Source organism: Puntigrus tetrazona, chromosome 7 (assembly GCF_018831695.1).
Source record: "Puntigrus tetrazona isolate hp1 chromosome 7, ASM1883169v1, whole genome shotgun sequence".
Taxonomy (NCBI): Eukaryota; Metazoa; Chordata; class Actinopteri; order Cypriniformes; family Cyprinidae; genus Puntigrus; species Puntigrus tetrazona.
Window position 1 is genome coordinate 38049597 of NC_056705.1, and position 8444 is coordinate 38058040.

Genomic DNA, 8444 nt, shown 5'->3' on the forward strand with positions numbered 1-8444 from the left:
TGTGTGTGAGGTGGAAGGGAGGAGAAAAAGCAAGGGAGGGTCAAAGCTAAATGTTCTACAAAGAACTGGGGGACTGAGAGGACTTTTTTCCTCTTTCTCTCTCTCTCAGACAGCCGAGCGCTCCCTCCCTCTCGGGCTCCTTGCTTCCTACGTTCATCCCCTGCCTCCCAATTCTCCCTCTCTTTTCCTATCTCAACCCTTTTTTTTTTTTCTCCCCTTTCTCCGGCTCACAGACATTCCCTCCCCACACTACAGCATCCTTTAAGGGGGTTTGCTTGTTTCTGAAAGCAGAAAGCGTAACAGTACCTAGCAGCCATGTACATTTTGCCTTGGGGCTCCGCTAGCTGGGAAGCCATGCGCTATCATCACTTTTTAAAGCACATGAGAGACGAAAGCAGGGAGGGAGAGGAAAAGAGAGACAGAAAAGCACAGTACTAGATCTGAATTTAGCATAGGATTATTACAAAGCCAAATCCTAAACCATCTCAACCCAGATTTCCACCCATTTTACAAGACGCAAGAACATTAAACCCTCCTTTCGGTATCACAGACAAGCGTGTTTCTACCTTTTCTGAAAGGGTTAACTTGAAAAAGTCATAACCTGCAATTAATTTCTGCTTGATCTTACCCATAAACACACTTAAAACAACCATGGGTTGAGCAAAGTGCTTGTCAGGTTGATTTAGTCAGTTTGAATCACATTTTCACTTGATCAAAACCATTTTATTTATTGTTGATGTTAACATGCAAAGTCCATTTTATGTTGTTTGGTTTATCATGAACATTTTATTTTTATTAGAGTCAAAATGTAACTTAGACCGAAGAGGACAACCTGTTTTTTTATTTGAAAACACTTAATTTTAAGGTGATGTATAGTTCTAAGTTACTATAACGATAAAAGTAAATTCTGCATAATTACTAGCAACGGATAATTTATATTAATGAGTACTTATTTGTGTAATTAAACTGCAACAGCTTAATTTTGACAGTGATAAAACCAGTCCTTTTTAAATGTTACCAAATAAATTATTTTTCTTACTAATACTTGATCACTTGGTCAAGACGTAATTATGATACATCATCTTCTAATGCAGTTTTATGGGTTACATCACGAAGAACATTTAAAGGTTTTTAGCGTCAAGATGTAAACCTGGGTTGATTTTCATAAAACTGTAAATCAACATTACTAAACAATAAATCATGTTTTCGATTTTTTGCTTTTTTTTTGAATTAAAAAAAAAAAAAGCGCTTCAACTGGTTTCATCCAAGTCAGAAATGTTATTTAATCAGATTAAATCAACTTGACAAATCATCATCAAATGCAATTTTATGGTTTATATCATGCAGACGATTTGCAGCTTCTTAGTGTGCAGCCTTAATAAACCAGGCAAAATTGCAATTTACCAGAGTTTATTTTGTTCCATGAGGGGTAAAAAGTATAAAGACGTGCAAAAGACCTACAGACCTAATTTACACATAAACGCAAGAGGACTTGTGTTTTTTACAGCTCATGCAATAATCATGCAACTTCATTTTCAAAGCTTCTGGGTTTTTTTCCCCATTGCATGTTGCATTTAATATCCACTTTCCTCCGCGTGCTCTCACAGTGTGAACGTGCATGATGCTTAAATCTCAATCCAATTCTCAAACTCGCCAGCGAAAGTCAGGTGAAGTTAAAAGCATAGGATGGAGCCGGTGCTGTGCAAATGAATGTGTGTTTGGGGTCACTGGAGCATATGAGAAGAGGCAAGCTGAGCGGATAACAAGAAGGAGCGGAGAGACAGAGCAGGGCCCGCTGCTCCTCATCCACACATGATCTTTGTCCTGGTTAAGTAGGAGTGCGTTACGAGAGGGAAAACACAAGCAGAATCAAACACGGTGCTGCCTCTGCGGGGCCCGTGGAGTCCGGTCTCCCGCTGATATTAGGGAGCGCCGGTAACAAGGAGGGAGGGGAGTTGAGGGGGGTCTGTTGGCTCCTTTGAGTCCCGTGCTGTTGTTTTATTAATCTAGTTTGTATTTCTGCTGCTGCTGCCTACCAGCCCGGCTCATGCAGGAGTCTCTGCTGGCCCTCTGACCCACACGCAGCTGCACATGCACACATCCGGTGGAGATTCTCTAGGCACCGTAGCATCTGAGTTTCGGTGAAAGCGGGGCCTGGCGAAGTCTGGCTCCACCTGCGGAGCACAAGTACTCCCTATAGTGCCCAGAGGAGACAAACAACAACACTAACCCTGTAAATCCCACCGTCTCCGGCCTCTACTAGCCAACCCCCAAAGGTGCATCACGCACCGTCCAGCATACAACCTACACTCTTCAAAACGCAGGTTTTAAAAGGATGATTTGAATAAAACGGTTTCATTAGGTGTTACCGTATGAAGCACATATTTTGGTTGCCTGACAAAACAGCGTAAAACACAATTTGCAGTCTAATGCTACGATTCAAATCCCTTATCCAATTCTGTAAAATCTACTTAAATACATTTAATCTCCATAAAAAAAAACTTCTTAAGCTTGATGAACAGCTAAACTGGTTTTGTTGGTATATTTGAAGAAATGCAAGTTTTCATCACACTTTTGTTGGTGTAGGTTGACGATAGCCATTGACTTGCATAGTATGAGAAAAAGTACCACGGAAGTAAATGGCTGCTGTCAACAGTTTGGTGACCAACATTCTTCATAATATCTTCTGTTGAGTTCCACAGATGAAAGGAACTCGTACTGATGGTGAGCGATGAATGTCGTTTTTAATTTTCAATTTTAGTGGTACATGTCCTTAATACAGTAATAAACAGTAAATGATGCACAATTACAAGCAACTAACTGATTTAGCCTGATGACGTAGCATTTGTAAGTTATTTTATATGTCAAGTTCATTAAACCAAGCTTATTAAGTTGATTTAGTCAGATTAGAAACTTTTTAATTAGAATGTTTTAAGCACTTTTTTTGTAAAAGTAATTGGCTCAGCATTTAAACCCAGGCTGTGAAGAACATTTGGCAACCGATCAGGTAACACTTGTTAACTATTAACTATGAACTTAATTTGCTGTTTACTAATAGTTAGTAAAAGTACATTTAGGTAGGATTAGGGATGTAGAATAAGTGTGATTAATTAGATTTAATAAATAGCTAACATTTTAGTAGTATGCATGCTAATAAGCAACTAAAATAAAGAGTTATTTTAATTATCTAAAGAGCTGGCTGCATGGCAAACAACAACCTTTCGTGCTACAGAATTTTTCCACGGATGTCAAAGGCTCTTCGTGGAACCACAGATGCAATTATTTCAAAGAGTGCAATGTTGCTGGATTTTACTGTAAAATCGGAGTGGTATTGGTTCGCTTTAAAAAATTTACATGACACAGAAATGTTGCATTGTATCGCGTCACGGCTCTGGAATCAAAACAGTCAGGTCAGTTGAACGTCATAAGACGGCAAATACCAGCAAAACGTCTCGAGGGCAAAAAGGAGAGTGTGTAGCTTGTGTGCACGTCTAACATGTATGTGTATTGCTGAGAGAATAGGTAAGCTACGGGTCTGTGTTTCGGGGGGGATGGGGTGGTCATGCTTCCCTGCGTGTCATGTATATAAGGAAAAGGATCCATCTTCCTGAAATACAATTTCACAGAATGTGACAGAGACCGAGTCCTCCAATTGAACACAGACAGAGAGAGAGGGAACATTGCGTGTGGACAAATGAAAGATATAGATGGAGAGAAAAACAGAGAGCTAACAAAGCCTAAAGCGATGTAATGTGCTGCACCACTTTGCCAGCTACATCCAGCCACATTACAAATGTAACATTTGATGTAGTAAAATAGTACATTTCCTATAAAACTTAAGTGATGTGATTGGCGCTATTCTATTCTGTGCATGGCCAGGGCACATCCGGAGAGCACGTACCCTTCAAGGACTTCATCAGTGTGATAAAAGACACGGGGTCAATCTACAACCATTGCTGAGTCTAATGCTATCCACGCTATTTTACCGCATGGAATCATTTTAGACCGCATTAAAGAGAGTTTCTCAATACGCGTCGAGTAAAATGTGGATATATGGACTAGCAATCTTAAAAATGAGCTCTTTTGTTGATGCAAGCTGACGTATCAGTGTTGTTTCAGTCATGTAAAAGTGATCGTTTGTCCAAAAATAAAAATCCTGCCGAATACTCACACTCAAGTCATTGATGCAAAACATGCACGTGGAACATATACAGTAGAACATAAATGAAGAGAATTAGATTTTTTTGTTTTTTACTTGTTTTTTTTGTCCATATACATAGAAGTCAAAGTGTCAAACTGTTCAAAAGAAAGCAATTCATACAGGTATGGGATGATGTAAATTATAAGTAAATTATATTACATAGTTTTTACATAGTTTTTAAAGTGTGCTATGATTCAAAAAAACATACATTTAAATTTCAATCTAATGCGACAAATGGAATTTGTTTTTGTTACTGAAATAAAAATGTGCATGCACCATGCATCTTTATTATCTATTCTGTCAATTAATAATGTCTAATTAAGCAGTCAGAGTTATCTAAACGAATCAGCTTCGTGCAGTAAAACTCATCAAGACTGTCTGTATTTAACGATACAACATAAAGAAGCTGTTATTCACATCTCTAACGTGAACTGTTAGTATAATCCGACTCCTCGCTAATTAATTATCTGAGAAAGTCAGAATTAACACATTCGATATACATTGTGGTTCATTAAATATGTGACAGCATTAATTGCAGGTGGGAATTTTTACAATTATACCTGCCATATGACTAATGACAATTAATCTCATTAACTAATTAAGCTTAATTACTTCCCCCCACTTAACTTATGTGAGTATTTAACGCTGTGAAAATCGTCTTAATTAGCTGCTGCAATTAAGAGTAATTAAAACCCAATTAACGCTCTCAGGAGAGGAGGCGATAACATTGAACGCTGCGACTGCGCGAGTGCACGGAGCGCAGCTTTTCTCCATCAAGGCACGACCAATACCACTGGCAGCGTTTCAAACAGGAATAAGAAATCAAATTATTTCCAGCGAACAGCACAGGGCTAATGGTAAATGACAGCTGTCAAAGAGACTGCGACTATCTGCCTGAAGATGAGGAAAAAATGCCCATTGTCAAAGTTAATCACTCCAGCCTCGTATAAAGTCATAAGAGAAAAAAAAAAAAAAAACTGCAAGAAAGAAAACAGTGTCAAGTTCAAGTTGAAGGAACAAGGTACAACAAAAGACATACCGAGCACATATGGGAACTCAGGAAGAGGAAATCTGACAACCAGCAAAAACCAGATGGAGTGAGAAAACCAAAACCACGCTGCGAAGATGTGCTGTTCTTATTTTAAAATGTTTTGGGGTTTTTTTTTTTTTTTTTAAATAAGTCCTTTTTATGCATAACTTTTACAATGGTGCCTAGAAAGAGCAGGACAGGCATGCGTTCGTGTGTGTGTGTGTGTGTGTGTGTGTGTGTGTGTGTGTGTGTGTGGGTCATCTTGCGGCCGCTCTCACACACCCCTACTATGCACATCCTGATGAAAAAATTGAGTGACAAGATTCATGGCTATCAGAGCAGCTGATGAGATGGAAGGGCAAGAAGAGAGTAAAAAATGGGGCCCACTCTATTTCTGATTATTATTCAAAGAAGAGGCAGAACATGGACGGTCCTGATACATCAGCAGACGCAAATAAAAATGAAAAATAAATAAGGGGCAACTGTCCACACGCAACCCCCTCCTCCTGTCCCTCACAATATCTCTGTCTCAACAACAACAACGACAACGCATGATGATTTTGCTCTAGTGGTGAATATACTTGCTATTTGCAAAATATTCATCATAAAGATTTAATTATATTCTCAGGCTTTATTTTGCCACGTTGTGCAGATATTATACTGCAAGCATGAATGATCCAAAAAAAAAAAAAGGAAAAAAAACACATGTTTTCACTTACTTAAACACAAATACTTCCTTCTAAAGTGAAATGCAAGGTTTAAAATTAATATGGCAAACATAAGAAAAATATTAGAGTGAGAGATGGTCTAGTTTTTTTTTTCTAACCGTAGCTGCGTGATTTCAGTTTTGCTCATGCAGGCTCGGATTCAGCGGTTTGGTCAAGATCGAAAAAAAAAAAAAATGTTCTTGTCTGTATAGACATTATTTTTTAGAAATATTTCCATTTATGTTTTTCAGGAAATATGCGAAAAACATTTTTATCCATAAATTCTGTTCTATCATACTGGTATTAATAATAATGATTAATAATAATTATAAGTATAAGATATGAAGTATAATCAATTAAATCTGTCAATGATTAATCAAAAATGTAAAAAACTGTTAATTCAACGTTAATTAAAACAAAACAATGTTAATTCCCTTATTTCCCTCAACAAAATCTCTACATCTAGTTTTATTGAAGGGCTGCTTTATTAGTGAACGGATACGAAAAAAAAAAAGTTTCGTTTTGAGATCTGTTCATTTCTGTTGCATAAATACAGTTTCGTAGTTTAGATTTAAATCCTTTTCTCTCTTGCAACAACTTGCTTATGACAAAAGCATGAATGTCTATTTAAAATAATTAAAAAGGATGTGAATTATAAAGGTGGTGTAAACTGTGGTCAGCAGGGTTTCTGTGAGGAAATACTTGTCGCTGTTGACTGTTTAAGGTAGGTTTTAGAGTAAGGGTAGGTCGGACTCTGAATCGCCCCGCATACCCCCCCGAAAGCCCCTTTTCTGTCAGCTTTCAGCAATCGGGAGCAGCTCTCTGCCCAGATTACTCCTATTGTGCTCGTCCAGAAAAACCAAAGCGAAAAACACCTCCAGCCCTCCAGCGGGGCTCACAAAAGCATTTAGAAATGACTTACAGTCAGGCACCAACACAAGCCACAATGTCCCCATCTCAGCTATTCTACATTCAGCCTTGTCCATAACAAGCACCTGAGAACACATTGTCCATCAGAAGAAAACTTTCAAAGACCCCCTCTGCATGTGCCGCCAGATCTCTTAAAGACGAGAAGAGAATGACATTGACAGAGACTGTGGCGCTTAGTCAAGAGCAGGATAGTAATGGCATTAATGTGAGAGAGAAAAATGTAGAAAATGCAATTCAATAAACACAAAGAATATGTTATATGTTAAAGAAGGACAGAGGGGGGGAAAAAAAAGCGGCGATTCTTTTCAGAATCAGGAATATAAGGCCCGGTGGTGCCATCAAAGGCTTTATATTCTGCGTGAACATCTGACCGCCCCGCTCGTGTGTGCAGAAACACCCCGACAAAACACTTCATCCCAGCTACCAGCGCTCCTGCCCACAGCAGTGAGCTACAAAATATCCTTTTAGAAAATTCGAAGCGGTCTCTGAGCGCCTCGGAAACAATACAAGCAGACTATTCAAACTAAAATAGAATTTTAAAAAATTAAGAATATATTTACTAATATAATAAATTAATCATTCATTGAAAAAACAATAATGTTGTTTGTTTAACAAAAATCGAAATAACCCCAATTGCATGTATACTTTTTTTACTAACTACAAAAATAAAAAAAAAGAAAGTAACGCACTGAATTACACAGGAAATTTTGTAATAGCATTTTCTTATAAAATGTACAACTGCAAAAAAAAATCATCATCATTAATAATCTAATATGTGAGATGTATCTACGTACACATTTAAAATGTAGTTACCGAAATGTTACTTGATATGACTTTTTTATGATTTTTAAGGGTCAGGCAAAAACAGCACCTTAACGCAGCAACTGCGTAACGCAACAGTACGATAAAACATAGTTGTTGAAAAAAAAAAAAATAAGGTTTATTAAAAATGAAGTGCAGAGGTAATAGTGTCCTCTTCGATAGGGGCAGAGATAGAGGGCTATAGCGCTATTACCTTGAAATAGGCATGCAGAGGTCTTCTCAAACTGGCATCTAGTGTAAAAGCATCCTGCAGAATAGACTGAGGGCCTGGGGTGAAGCCATGTTAACTCTGCAATTCTTTAAGTTCAGTGGAGCTGAAAAACACAAACTGTTCGGGAGAGAGAGAATAGAAGAAAGGAGCCTTTCTCATCTCGCTTTTTTGTGCCGGCTTTGCAGGAATTCTCTAAATTGTGGAGATGAGTGTAAATGGGAGCATTTCGGAGCACTGAGATGGGACAGATAGCGACAAAACAGGGCCATAAAAACAGCTGCATTACCATACATTATTATACACAATATTTTGCACTCACTCTCTTGGACGAGCAATCAAAATGGCCTTTCTCTTCACACCAGACACATTTGCCGCTGTAGATGATAACCCTGCTTTTATTTTCCCTTTGCAGACTCCTGCTCTCTCGGTTGAGGGGCTGCACAAAGCCCTTGCATCTCAATGTGCGCTGTGTGTGTGTGTGTGTGTGTGTGTGTGTGTGTGCGCTTGTTTGTGGGTCAGTGTGTATCTGATGTGATTGTGCAT